The 15,651-nt window shown below is 38.1% G+C and overlaps 1 protein-coding gene across 2 annotated transcripts in view; it reads right to left on the bottom strand.

Moving 5' to 3' along the window:
• The window catches only part of dlgap2b (discs, large (Drosophila) homolog-associated protein 2b), an 85,825-nt gene extending 72,388 nt beyond the window's left edge, over positions 1 to 13,437 (bottom strand). For both annotated transcript variants that reach the window (XM_060866339.1, XM_060866337.1), the window contains exon 1: positions 13,175 to 13,437. The gene's annotated coding sequence lies outside the window, so the exon portion shown is untranslated. The remainder of the gene's footprint in view (positions 1 to 13,174) is intronic.
• Between the last annotated feature and the right edge of the window lie 2,214 nt (positions 13,438 to 15,651).

Here is a 15,651-nt window from a genome sequence, read left to right as displayed (position 1 = left end):
GGGGAACTTTAGTCCTGCGAAAAAGCCCTTTACAACGTCCATAAGCGAGCTAAATATGGGAATGAGGTCCCTAACAAAGCCTAACAGACAAAAAAACTCCACCACCAAGCCCAGGGTCTGAACAACATCCAAAATGGGTGGGGGAGAGGGAGGTAAGCTTCCTCCGAATAGCAGGTTGCCAAACGGCATCCTCCAATGAACCCGAGTGGAGCGGCGTCCCCAGCTGGAACAGAAGCGGAGAGGTGACCCTGGAGGATTGGGGCTAGGAAGTCCACATTGGACGATTTAATCCCCACAATGATGAAATCCTGGATGTCCTCACCATATTTCCAGGCAATTGCCAGTCCAAAACGGGTCATGAACACATAAAAAAAAAACTGCATGGGCGATCCTGCTGGGTCTGAAAAAAGGTTAGTTCTTCTGTCACATTTTTTATGACAACCACACCAATCAGACCCAAATGCAGGATTATATTTCTTGCTTTAATTTAACAAAAAAACACTTAACATGGCATAACTTCAACGGAATACAAATTAACACAGCAATACCTTAAATGACTAACAAAGACAGATACAAAAGGGCAGGTATATACACACAGCCACACATTAGGAACAACGAGAAACAAGTGACAATATTTATGCGAAGGAACATGACCTTAAGCAAGCAAAACCCCCTGCCAGTACCCCCTCTGGTGGTCTGGCAGGGAATTGCCCTTGTAGTTCCTAACAGACTGGGATCCTGCTGGATACAACAAAAATGAGATGAGAGCGAGACCTTTGAAGTCTTGTTATGACAGACAGATATGAAGCTTAAGTAAGCAAAAGAGACAAAATACATTCACTGTCCACTTTAATAGGAACACCTGTATACACTCATGTGGCCAGCAGCTCAATGCATGAAAACATATACTGTAGATACTGGTCAAGAGTTCATTCACATCAAACAAAAAGAGTGATTTCTGTGACTTTAACCATGGCATGGTTGTTGGTCCAAGATGTGCTGATTACAGTATTTCAGAAAATTCTGATTTACTGGGATTTTGACAGTCTCTAGAGTTTATAAAAAAAGTCTTACTTTATACCCAAGGTAGAAATTAAAGTCCTATCTTATTGTGTTAGAACTACTACTACAGTAAGTTTTCCAGGACCAGCGCTGGGAATCTGTATTGGTGAAGGTATTTTTACACATTTTGTTTTTGAATTCACACCCAAGCATGATTCTGGGTGTGTTTGTTGGAGGGGCTCAGCAGAAACACAGATTTGTTTTCACATAAATGATTTCAGGTCTACTATGACAAAAGGTCTATACTCTACAGATGAGTGAATGAGTGATAAAAAAGAAAATAAATTGATTTCATGCTTGATTAGAACCCGATTAAGGAAACCCAAGAAGCCGAAACTGCTTTTTTCCTGTGAACAAAGTGTGAATTTCAGGCATGAGCAATCGTGTCCAGATGTAAAAACAGGAACATTTTTACCTAGTTTGTTTGGGGTATGGATGCATCCAGTTTTATTACGTTCTTGTAAATCCAAAATATAGGCAATCTTAATAATAATAAAAGCCAAATAAGAACACAAGGTGACATAGTGTTGCAGCTGGTAGTGTTGCTTCCCTAAATAGAGTTTCACTGAGGATCATCACTGCTAGACTGAAATATACGCACTTGTGTTGACGTAATGGCTTATGGCAGAAGAGGCAAACCGACTGACCCACAATGATTCAGTCTGGTCTACACCATAATTCAAACAAACCACAAAGCAACAGCAAATAAAATCAAAAGAAACTTAAATCAAATGTGAAAACACATCAACATAAACTCAAAACATAAAGAGTAGGTATTTAACGGACATCCAGGTACAAGGGCATGCATATGATATTATTTAAGACACTGCAAAGTGTACACAGCATTAATGAATATACAAATGCTGAAAACCTGCCTAAGGATTATCTGTCACTATAATAATATAAGCAATCTCACATTAAGACATTTTCAGAAATTTTACTAAATAACAGTCTGAAAACAGTGCAATTCTTTCATGCACTGTGTCCAAACAGCATTATGCATATAATGGTCCCTAAGGACCTACCCTTTCTGTTATGAGTTCATGTTGATGGTTCTGCCGAGTATGTACTTAGCAAGTATATTCATGCATCCAAACATGATCAGCCTTCCAGTTTCTATACTTCTGCTTGGAGCTTCCTTCCTTCCTATCTTCCTTCTTATCTTCCTTCCTCCATTCAGTCCTTCCTTCCTTCATTCCCATCTAGATCCCTTAAAGACTGCACTAAGCAAAAACTGTTAATACCCAAGAAAACGTCACTTAGATACCTGAAGCTAAAGACTCCATATAACACACTCAGAGGACATTGTCATGAAGCAGCTTTACAGAAACCCAGATGCTAATCCAGACAGAGGCAAGCCAGAGGTTGGCAAGTGGCCAACCTCTGGCTTGCCTCTGTCTAGATTAGCATCTGGATTTCTGTAAAGCTGCTTTATGACAATGTCCATTTTTAACAGCTATATCAATAATATTGAAATGGAATTAAATTTATTTGCTGTTAGCAAAATTGTATACCATTAACTTCTTAAAGAAATGTTTGTTAGTGTTAGCATCAACAGTGTAGCTTATTCAGTTTGCTGCAACTACACAGTGATTTTAACTGTGATCATAAGTTTTCTACATGTCACTGGTTCTCAGTTTACTAGGAGTATTCTGATGCCTGAACTGATCTGACATTGCTGGCCAAGAACAAGTTTAAACCAAGACTAGAAAAGGTTACCCACTTCAACCAGTATGCTCTCCACTATGAGTGGTTGTGCTGGTGGTGTGGAATATGTACTCGATATTGTCTGTGAAAATAAAACATGGTAACAAATGAACACATCTGCAGATTAGACAGATTAGACTAGCAGGCTTTGTGTGTGTAACACGTTCAAGCAGCTCAATGATTATTTTATGCAAGAAAATAAATATAGTAGCTGCCTTCACAGGAGTGTGTGTGTGTTCACATTCACAAATTTGTGGTGTTACTCTATGATCTAGGTAAGACTTGAAAATCGGCAGAAACTTGAAGTGTTAGATTGATGCCACCTTGTGTCTGTTAGATTACATATATCGATCTGAAACTCTCAGAGAAAAACCACACAGACACACACACACACACACACACACACACACACACACACACACACACACACATACACACACACATAGAAATAAAATATATACACCGTCAGCCATAACATTAAAACCACTGACAGGGGAAGTGACTAACACTGATTATTTCAGAACAAAGGAAACTGGCTAAAGGTGGGATAAAGTAAATAGTCATTTCTCAAAGTTTGTGTGCTGGAAAAAGAAAAAAATTGGTAAGTGTAAGGATCTAAATTACTTTGACAAGGGCCAATTTGTGTTGGCTAGAGGAAAACATCAGATACTGTGGGGTGTTCCTAGTATACAGTGGTTGTAGCTACGAAAGGTTGGCCAAGTAAAGACAATCAGTGATCCGGTGACATCGATACAAGTGGGGACTAACAGCTAGCCTATCTGCTTCAATCCTACAGAAGAGCTAGCACAAACTGCTTAAAAATGTAATGCTGGCTAAGAGGGAAAGGTGTCAGAATACACAGTACATCACAGCTTGCTGTGTATGAGGCTGCGTAGCCACCAAGCAGCCAGAGTGCCTGCCCATACTGACCCCTCTACAACACCTACAATAAGCATGTGAGCACCATGAGGCAATGGAAGAATGTGGCCTTTTTCATATAAAATGTTATCATTTTCACAATGTGCACCCGACCACAGCGTGGCATAAAGTTCCACATAAACGCTCCCACAATCTCATTTATTAAACGCACCCCATAGAGGGTGATGCAGTTCTATAATTAAGCAGTGATTCATCAAGGTTTTCATTGTGGAAAAACCCCTATGTGACTGTAGATACAGTGGACATTTATTGATACTAAGGACCATTTTAATTCTGCATGTTGTGTATTAGCACATCTGACAGTTTCTGCTATGGACGTTCAATGAGTCACCACAAAGAAAAAGACCTATTTAACATAAGTTATGTTAAGGTTAAGGCTAGATTTAAGTGTTTAAGTGTTTGTGTAACCGCTATTATATTAGGGTTTCTGTCAGTATCATATATGTACAGTATTTTCTTTTATTCGGATTTACATTGTGTGTGCATGTGTTTTTGTCTCAATCTTGAAAATAAATGCACTGTAGATGATTCAGGAAAGCATTCGTTATCTGACGAGAGATTCATGCCAATCGTCACCCACTACTGTGTCACAAACAACAGAACACACACACACACACACAAAAACATGCACACTTTGCCCATATTGGGGGTGTAAACCCCAATATGGGCAAATATATTGCCAATTACACACAATCATATCAGAGCATAATAAAAAGGTGTCAGAGAATTTATATGTACTGAATTCCAAAGAGTCTGACAATTCAGAGGAATGCGCCAAGCAGGGAGGAATGGACACACACACATGCACACAGTGTGTGTGTGTTTATATTACTGACACACACTACAGTTCCTCAGCATCTCCATGGAAACAGGCTGGAGAACAGCTCATCCTGCCCTGCACAGCATACTGTCAGAGAGAGAGAGAGAGAGAGAGAGAGAGAGAGAGAGAGAGAGAGAGAGAGAGAGAGAGAAAGCAAATGAGAAAGAGAGGAGGGGGAGAATGGCTGAAAGAGAGAATTAGAGAGAGAAAGAGAAGGAAAGTGAAAGAATGGTAAAGAGACAGGAAGAATAAGACAGGGAGCAATATTGTAAATGAGATGAAGAGAAATAAGAAGATGAAATCCAACCCTGTGAAAATCTATTATTCACAACTTCTCCCACTCCATCTCTTCCTGGCAGACACTCACACAAGTGCAGACCAAACTATTTCCAGCATCACTGTGGACAGGATTATTAATTGTCATTAAATGGTGCTATAGAATTTAAATACATGTTAGAGCTAAAATATTACAATATACACCAGCATCCTTAAGCAATACCAAATATATCATGTACCAAACAAAGTGGTTCAGTTTCTCAGCAATAATTAAATGTTCCTGACTTCAAATCTCTACACTGCAAACACAGCACTGAAGGAGCAAATCCTTTAAGCATGACTTTGCTGTCAGAAATTACATTTTGTAAATAAAAAGAATTTGTTGAACAGTGTTAGTGTAGCCCCTTCCCCTCTATTGCTACTTGCGTAAAATCTTCCCAACCAATGGCAACATACTGTAATTTACAATGACATGATGGCGAAAGACGTCCGGAAATCTGAACTGGATATACAGTACTGTATGCATTGTAAGTATATTAAATAACTATAACAAAAGTGGCTGAATATGTATTTAAGAAATACATAGTGTTTTCAGAGACAACCTTTGCACTAACATGAGGAAAGTGTTTATACCGAGATTATACCGAGAGTAAAGCCATGGGAGCATCATCCAAAACTTAAGTATTTACTGATTTACTTCAAGTCCCAGCTTTAAGTTTTATAGCTAAATCCTAATATAAAAAAAAATATTTCCACCATACCCTCCACCCAGCACACACACGAACAGAGATACCCACAATCGAACTGGACAGCGTGAAGGTGTATTGTAAGCGACAAGGTTCATGGTCATAATTAAACTTGACGCAAAATTTAATAATTATTTATAACCATGCTTTCTGAAATTTTAAATTACAAAATGTTCATTTTAAGTACAAGATGACTTTTCTTATGGGATTGTAGTCTTAGTAGTACTAAATACAACTAAGAAAAAAGTAATAGTAGTATTAAATCACTCATATTGTCTCTCCCTACCACTTTTTATTGTGATTACTGAAAAATCAATAAATACTTGAATACATTTTTATCTTGAACATGCAGGGGGCACGGTGGCTTAGTGGTTAGCAAGGTTCGCCTCACACCTCCAGATTTGGGGGTTCGATTCCCGTCTCTGCCTTGTGTGTGTGGAGTTTGCATGTTCTCCCCGTGCCTCGGGGGTTTCCTCCGGGTACTCCGGTTTCCTCCCCCGGTCCAAAGACATGCATGGTAGGTTGATTGGCATCTCTGGAAAATTGTCCGTAGTGTGTGATTGCGTGAGTGAATGAGAGTGTGTGTGCCCTGCGATGGGTTGGCACTCCATCCAGGGTGTATCCTGCCTTGATGCCCGATGACGCCTGAGATAGGCACAGGCTCCCTGTGACCCGAGGTAGTTCGGATAAGCGGTAGAAAATGAATGAATGAATGAATGCAGAAGACAATAGAGGACTCTCTTCATCGCAGATAGTCATTTAATAATGTCTACAGTAATGTTACACACAGCCAAGTTACACCACCAGTAAGATTGCTCTGCTCATAGATTACATCATGTGTCCAACGTCCAAAGACATCACTACAGCAAAAAACAAACACAAAAAAAATAATTTTCTCAAGCTAAAAATTTTCCTCCATGCAGACAATCAAAAAATTTTAAACAGTCCAGCAACAATGGACCGATGACATCTGATTGACCAAGATATAATTTCTTGTGTTCTTCCAGATTCCAGATAGAGTAGTTTCCCTTTTCTACAACAAGTGTTTAACACTCATATCTATGCTAAGGCCCTGAAAGAATTCAATTATTTAAAATAATATAAAATATTATTTAAAAAATTATAAAAATATATTAGATTATACCTTTATTTCTTTTTTTATCATAGTTCATCACAATTAAATGAGGATGTTACAGGAAAATGAAATGAGCACTCTAAGTAATTTGTTGTAAATATAATGGGATAATCTTTTTCCAGGAGCCCTTTCTTATTAATGTTTTCTAGTAATTTAATTTAGGTTATGTCCAGTTTAATCCAACAGGTACTGATACCATTGGTGGCATCGCATTATATGGGTAATTCATAGAATATTGTCTGAGGCTTTATTGAATTCAGTCCAGTTTCATAGAGCAGGAAACACACAAACATCCCATCCACTGGTCTAGGTACTCCTTGACCTCAAGGGTAAACCAGATTGGAATTCAGTGCTAGACTAGGCTAGCTCTCATCTGTGTAGTGCTGCCAGACTACACCTGTCTGTTTTCTATGGCTGTGACATGCTAGCACAAAGTATACACCCACTTTACATTCATCCAAAGACACTTCCAACAACCTTGGTGCATAGGAAAAGCACTTCAGATGGGATGATGCATGGCAGTTTCTAAAATATTTGTTTTATGAAACCAAAGCATCTGAACTTCCCGCCCACCACTGCGATGGCCAGTAGAATGAATGAAGTCTCACATCCTTCTCATGAAATGCACTTATCATTGTGCAGTGTAAAGTTGTGGACAATCTATCGGTTAAATTACTAGATTTACTAGATGTTTGTGAACTATTAGATGAATAACGAAACCGAAATGATGTAGTGTTTACCTCCCTACTCAGTCATTAAAATAATTTAACAGTGCAGTCAGATGGAGCAGATTTTCTCTTTCAAGTAAGTGCAGTAGAGCTCTTTACAAGGAATTAATTAGTAACTTAATAGCTAACCACATTTTTAAATTAAGTTGCTCATTCAAGTTTAAATCATAACACAGGACAAGCTGGAGGTCTAGGACAAAGCATCCTACTTAGTTCCACTCAGAGAAAAGTTCAAAAGCCTCTAATCATGAATTTTTTCATGAATGTTTTCAATTTGATGATGAGATTCTGTATAATCTTCCTCGAATAAGGACGAAATGGAATCCTCATCAAAGTGAAAATGCTGCCAATTTATTTGAGCAGACAACAATATAATGTGTGCTTTCATATATCACACTTTGCTTGTGTAATATCAGCCCACTTAACTGTAGAACAGCCATGAAACTCCCACTGTTCTGAAATACTATGAAGCTCTGTGCTTCTTATCAGATGGCTCTTAGACTCGGAGAATAACAAGCCTTTGAAGGCCGGTTTATACTTGATGCATGAAGCAGCAGTGGCACGAGCAGCATTGTCACACATTCACCTGCATACTTTATGTAGCCTTCATTTGGAGGATTAAAAGCGACATCCACTAGATGGCACATCAGAGCCAAAACATCCATTTTCTTTTAGTTTTCCAACACAAGAATTTCCAAGAAATAATAATAATCAAAGGTCAATTTAAATGAATAAATATACAGATATTTCCCAAAAGATATTCGCAAAAACAAAATAAAAAATACATGGTATTCACAATCTTGCCATTGTGGATATCTAAATGGGTTTGTTGCAGTTCCCATTCTGACCACTCAGTATAATAATAACTCTTGTAGAAACTAAGTTGGGCAGCATATGTTTGGGCTCCACAATTATGCAAAATCTAGAAATGCATGCTCACTCATTTAGAAACTGAATGGCTGATACAAATGGTGACATGCCTGCCTATATGAAAGAGCTGCCAGTAATTTGGAGGATTAAAAGCAACATTCACTAGTTGAATCATAAGAACTAAAGAATTTCTGCTCATCATGTTTCCAAGTTGAACTGTAAAATAAAATTATAAAAGGGCAGTGGTGGCACAAGTGCTTAAGGCTCTGGGTTGTTGATCTGAGAATTGGGGTTCAAGCCTCAGCACTGCCAATCTGCCACTCTTGGGCCCTCAAGCAAGGACCTTAACCCTCTTTGCTCCAGGGGTGCTGTATCATGGCTGACCCTGTGCTCTGACCCCAACCTCCAAAGGATATGTGAATAAGAAAATTCACTAGGCTGCAATGTATATGTGACAAAAAAGGCTTCTCTTCTATAAAGTGTTTAGTCTTTTCATACATAGTGATTCTATACAGACTGATAAGTTCTGTTTTTCATTAAAACTTCGCACCATCATTATGAACGTTGTCATGAGCCGTGTCTCAAATCGAAACTCTAAACTTAAAAGTATTCACTAATCTTAAAAACCCAGAAGACTAGTTTGCAAAACAGAACTTTTAGTAGATTGAAGGCTATGCAAGTTCGTAAAATTCAGACTGGGATGTACATGTAAGTTATGCAATTTATGGTACAATACCGGTTTGTTTTGGTGAGGTAGATGGAATTATTTACTGTTGAATTTTTAGCTTTTGTTAACATGCTCTATAAAACTTCTGGAGAAATCCAGAAGAGTCACAGTGACACAGAGGAGTCACAGTGACACAATCTATATATATATATACAGTATATTGACTCACTGATTTCATGGGTCATAAAAAAATCAAGCCAGACCTCTACAGAGTCGAGCTAAGAGCTGGATCATAACATTATGTAACACAAATTTTAAGCTTAGGCAATTTATGACTGTGTAACTTTATCAAGGTTTGTTTTATGCGTATTCATGTGTGCGGATCAAGTGTGAATCTTTGTCTTCAACACAAAACACTGGGAAATTACTATAACCGAATTCAAATGTTTATCAATGGGACCCATAGAGACACAGTACAGACATAAGTTTCTATAAGAGTCTTATAGTGAAAGAAATAAAAAAATTCATACACTTTGCTTTAGGCATCAATTTTTATCTGTGGCAAATTTGTATAATGAAACTCATACACTGTATACTGTAATGTTTAACAACCTGAAAAATCTAATTAAATAATATTAATAAATAGTATTTTTCAATGTTTCTAGTAGAAGCATACTGGTTGAGCAGTTCTATAAGTCTGTTCCCGAGCTCAGGTTTCTGTTTTCATGTTTTTTTCTGTGTCTGTGTGGGTCTCTGTGCCTCTGGGTTTTCTGGTTGCTTCCTGCCTCCTAAAAAGTGCTGGTAGAGGAAGTTACTAGTCTAAGGCTCCATCCACTCATATATGGATATTACTGAAAACCATTTTTAAGTTCACTGGAAATTAAGGTTCTCCCAAAGGGGAGAAATTTTACCAAAAACATTGGATAAATCTCAAGTATAACCTTTAACAGTATTTCCTTCATCATCAGTCCATACAAAATCTTGTGTTAATTTTAAAACCTTATGCCAACTGCCAGTTTCACAATTATATTAAAAAATAATTTTTGAGGAACTTTTGGCTGTTTTTGCATTCTCTCACCCACTCAGTATGCAGTTCAGTTCTCAAGATGTTTTACATAGCAGTATATAACACACTATCACCACATAATTGGTTAGCCAGCCAATGTGAGCGTTTTCAAAAAAATTTTGCATTTTCACTTGGGTGGATATTTTTAAAAATGCTGTTTATGTGGACTGGATTTTTTTTAACTGGAGGTATAAAAATTGCTTACAAAATTCTCTGTAGATATGCGGATGTCACTTAACTTGCCACAGGGTGTAAATGTGTGTGATAATGCGTGTGTGCAGGGTTCTCTACAATGAAGTGGTGTCCCAAGCAGGGCCTTCTATGTAAAGCTCCTTTAATATGCTCTGGAGCCCTGACCAGTCTTCTTCTTCTTTCGGCTTTTCCCTTCAGGCTCGCCACACCGAATCATCTCTCTCCACCTATCCCTATCTTCTGCATCCTCAACACTGATCAGTATGAAGCAGATACCAAAGGTACATGAATTAAATTAATGTCAATATCATCCATAATAACAACAAGTAGAGTAAATTAGTATAAATACTAACATAAAAAATCAAAAAGGTTAATAGGTTAATGATTGCTTATGCATGCACCTCATACTAAAATACAGCAATGTGCTTTAGAGCACAACAAGTAAATATAGAGTCAACAAGTAAATATGGCTGCTCAAAGTCTAAGGCTTGGTCCACACATACCGAATATGGATATGATTAAAAATGTGTCGTTTTTGAGTTCACTGGAAATTAAGGTTTTCCCAAGGGGGAGAAATTTTACCAGAGATTTTGGATAAATCCCAAGTATAAACTTTAACAGATGTAATTTAGCTGGTCATATTTAATTACTTATTTATATATTTATTATTAAGAAATTATTTAATAACTAATTAAATATGAGCAGCTAAATTACATCTGTTTGATCACTAAATTGAAGAAAACTTAGTAGAGTCTACATCACTACCTGCAGGTGATGTACATTACCGCTTTTTCAAGGAAATAAAAGCGTACTCTTCAACAACAGTTCAAACCAAACCTTGCTTTTCGAATACCATTAAATGTACTCATTTGTGGTACAAATGTATGAAAGGTATTAAATGTATGAAAGAAGTGAAACACCGTCCATCCATTTCACCTTTGGTTTTAGATTAATTCAAGTTTTTTGAGGTTTTAAAAAGGGCCATTTATTTACACCAAACTGTTCTCAGGCAGATTTAACTCAGTTTTACTGAAATTCATTTTTTTAGGTACATTTATTTGTTTTTTCACTGTCACAAAAACATCTGCATAAATTGGGGTGCATTTCATGTAAAATAGGCCAACCCATATGCATATGAACCTTCATCCTTGTCATGTACCCAAATAAAAGACAGGAGTTAATGTTAATCTTTTCTCACTAGACAACATTTTTAAATAGGCATTGCCTAGCCAACTGATGCTAAATCACAAGCTACGTGCTATGGGTTGTGCTTATTGAGCTGAGTGAAACACTTGTAAATAAAAATGTTGATGCACGTCAGTATTTAGACGATTAAGAACAGAAAGCACTGCTTGTACAGTTTGTTACAAATTGATATAGACTGTACTTTTATTATCACTTGTTATTATCTCTCTAGATGATGTGATGTATAAATGATATGAAATTTGCAAATGCAATTTTTTTTTTTCTTGCAGAAGGTTGGTGCAGGATTTAAATGATCTGATATAAATCTCTGCTAGGAGGATGCTACAGTAGAAAAAAGTGACAACAATGAAAGCTTTGAGCACGTCATTCTAATTTCTGTACTCTAACTGAGCCTCTCAGAATTCAACCTTTCCTAGTATGACTCTGGGTATGGAGAATATCCTTGTATAATACTGATGTCATTTTAACTTGCATTAGGGCAGGTAGATAAGTTGACTCATGGCAACATCTGCTGGTTCTTCTAAAAACACAAATAAGTAAATGGTAGCTATAACATGGAACTAATTTAGTTTAGTCTATCTTCTTAAACTTTTTTTGGAAATCTTGCCCACTTAATAGATTCATACAGTATGTCTTACCCCAAGAAAGGACAATATACAAATAGAAAAGCAACCTTAAAGAGACAACCTGAAAGGGAATTTGACAGATTTGATCTCTAGTGAATAAACATGCTGCTATTTACCTACGCAACCTTCACTTAACCGAATCACATTATATCATGAAACTGCTTATCTGTAAGCCTCTGTCTCTCATACACACATACACACTGCAATGAGTTTAATATGTAACATCATTTGGGATCAATGAATGTTCGATGAAGCTTCAGCAGGAAACAATCTGGTGTGTGCAACCAGGATGAATGAAAGACAGAATCACAGTATATAGAAAATAAAATCACAGTAAACAGACGACCCCAGCTGTCACACCGTCTCAAAACACACATACAGACACACATATACATACACACTTATGGACAGTGATGGACGCTGCACTGCCGAGCACTGAAGCATAAAATTTCATCTCTGCTCTTCAAGATCTGAGCTTATTGCTAGGCAACCTTTCCTCCTTCATTACTCTCTCTCTCCATTCATACGAGTCAAGAGAGCTTCAGTCCCGTATGGATGCGCAACAAGATCACACACTCCGGCCAAGCACACACACACACACACACACACACACACAGAAAGAGAGAGAGACACGACGCTTTTCGCACACCCACTAAGTGTGAGAGATACCTGTAAGTACGTCTCTCTCTCTCTCTCTCTCTGTCACACACACACGCACACAAACACACACACACATGCCAAATGAAGCTGTAATCACATTGAGTACACATTGTTCTCTACATCTTCATCCTGTCATTCACCATTCCCTAACGGATACCTGTAACTGCTGTCGCTGTCACTGTCACACACACACACACACACACACACACACACACACACTGAATCATGTCCTCATGTTCAATACATGTTCTTCACATACAGCAATTCTCCATTTTCTACAGGTCTCTTAACACCACGTTTGATATTCTGTGCCATCAATGAAGCTCAAAAATCATTTGTCTGTTATTATTATCTTATTTTCTTCATATTATTATTAAGAGACAATGTGTAATAAGAGGTTTCCAACATGATTTGAGAACATAAGGGAAGACGTGCCGGCTCATTAATAACAAACACTGATGCCCATGTTCTTACCTGGGAATCCGTGCGTGTGTCGGAGTCATTGGTACACACTCATGCTTCTTCTCATCATGACAGTGAAAAACAGGAGGAGGACCCACACATGTAGATATGAGCCAAATCCAGTCCCATGGGGGGAACAAATCTTAATGCTCCTCTACCAGTTGGTTTTCCTTTTTTTGCGTATTCCCCCTTTTTCAGTCCCTCTGATATGTGTGTGAAGCGGAGGACTGGACAGGAGAGGGGACTGGTGTATGGTGTGTATGAGTGTGTGCGTGTGTTAGTCCTCCACTGCAGCAGAAAGGACTGAGACGCTTTCTGCATGTTTCGCAAAACACGGACACGGATTCGGATTCAGGATTCTGCAGCTTCCTTATTCTCTCTATAACTCGCTCAATCTTTCTTCTTCTTCTTCTTCTTCTTCTTCTTCTTCTTCTTCTTCTTCTTCTTCTTCTTCTTTTTCTTTTTCTTCTACATCTTCTTTTTCTTCTTCATCATCTTTTTCTTTTTCTTGTTTTTCTTCTTCTTCTTTTTCCTCTTTTTCAACTTCTTCCTCTACTTCTTTTTCTTTTTTTCTTACTTTTTCTTCTTCTTGCATGAACTGCATCAGTTTGAGTTTATCCTTGGCTCAGCTGTCAGCTTCATGGCTCGTCAAACAGACGTCCAACGGGAGGCAAGACAGACCAAAATAAATTAGACTGAAACTGGATTCCATACTTTGACATGAACTCAAATCAATATTCCAGCCAGGCAGGTTAGGGTCAAAACACCAAAAGTACTCGGAACTTGGGCTAGAATCTGAGAGCTCCAATAACTTAGTTTGTTTAGAAAGACTAAATTCTATGGGACTTGAATCAGATTTGATTCTGAATAAGGGTCTAAATCGGCCGACTGATTGTGCTGTGTTAGCACAGGGGATGTCCAAGTTAGACCCTGCATCTTTAAGATTGCCAATGCAGAAGCATTCGGCACATAGCTGTTGCCTATCTGCATCTTTTATGGATTTTAGACAACAATGACACAAGCAAAGGTCTTGCAGCGTAGCTTCTTTGGCTAACCACTCTGTATTGTGAAATCCATCTTAAGTTAAATTAATAACTGGCAAGGGGTCCCAAACAGGTTAACAGCATGTATCCTCAGGCACATCAGTTTGCTAGACAGCAGGTGGTGTGGAATTCTCAAAGTCAATCTGACATGGTAGACAGAGGTGAGAAGGGTCATGAAGACAACATGTTGAAGAATATGATGAATGATAGCTCATGCAGTTTAGCAATGCTAATGAGGGAAACCATCTCTATTGCCTGCCACCAAACACTATATTCAATAATAAAGGTGGTTGTAAAATGTCAAAGATGGGATTAGGCTGACTGGATAAATCAGCAAACCTCAAAATTTAGTTTGTGTATGTTTGCTTAAGGTCACATGCATGTTTACCTAGTTTACCTAGTTAGTGTGCTAATAAGTGTGTTCCATATAAGAATATTGTGAAGACCTCTGATGAGCACTCTTTACTACAAGGACAATCAAGGACACTCTTTACTACATTCCACAGAAGGTATGAGAATTCAGTATTCAGGTAATATTATTCCCTGATGCAAAAAGCAAATAGTAGGCATAAACTGAGACAAAAACTGGTCCACTTTTATGTAGCTGGGGAGCCTTGTAGGAAAAAGACCATTCCTGTAATTTATGATTTACAATAGTAACTGCAGTTAAGAGCCCAGGGAAGACCTTTAACTGCTTCCCACAGGGCACTGGATATCCTTCCAGCTGGAAACTGGAGTCTTGGCTAGTGACAGTGTAGAAATTGTGTTCAAAGACTAAATTTACCAATATAATATTCTTTTACATATCCTGTGCCATCTATTGGTGCACAAGGTAGATTCTTTGCATAACTACAAGCTGAAGCTCTGATTCAGCAGCCCAAACTGAGTTTGTACAGTATGTGTGTGGGTGGTTAGGGGGTTTAAACACCTCGCTAAGGTAGAGAGGTGCAAGAAAGTTTGTGGGAGGTCCATGACAGCACAAAAAAAATGGGAGCATGCAATGGACAAGACGATTATGTGGTCTGAGCCTGGGCCATTAAACAGTGCATTAATTTCTTAATCAAGTAGATTTATGATATCATTATTTACTGCCATTGATTTGTGCCATTACAAGGTTTCCTAAAGCTATCCCAATTCACAATTTAAAGTCATAGTTTAACTCTTAGATTAAGGTCTGTACTACCTTTGGGTTATCTGAGGTCAGTCACTGTATCTTTGTATGATGTAGAATTACAATTTTAAAATAACTGGAACTAAGGAACCTAGACTAAATTTGTTCAAGCACGATAGTCCCCCTGTACATAAACAGAGTTTCATGAATACAAGGTTTGTGTGTAGAAACTCAAATGGCTCATGCTAAGCATTGACCACAACCCCACTGAATATCCTTGGGATGAATGTGCCCCATGCCCCCTCACGTGATATCGGTGCCTGACCTCACTAATG

Source organism: Tachysurus vachellii, chromosome 3 (genome assembly GCF_030014155.1).
Source record: "Tachysurus vachellii isolate PV-2020 chromosome 3, HZAU_Pvac_v1, whole genome shotgun sequence".
In the NCBI taxonomy this organism is placed as follows: Eukaryota; Metazoa; Chordata; class Actinopteri; order Siluriformes; family Bagridae; genus Tachysurus; species Tachysurus vachellii.
The sequence above is the reverse complement of the archived record's forward strand: the minus strand, read 5'-3'. Positions and strand labels throughout refer to the sequence as shown.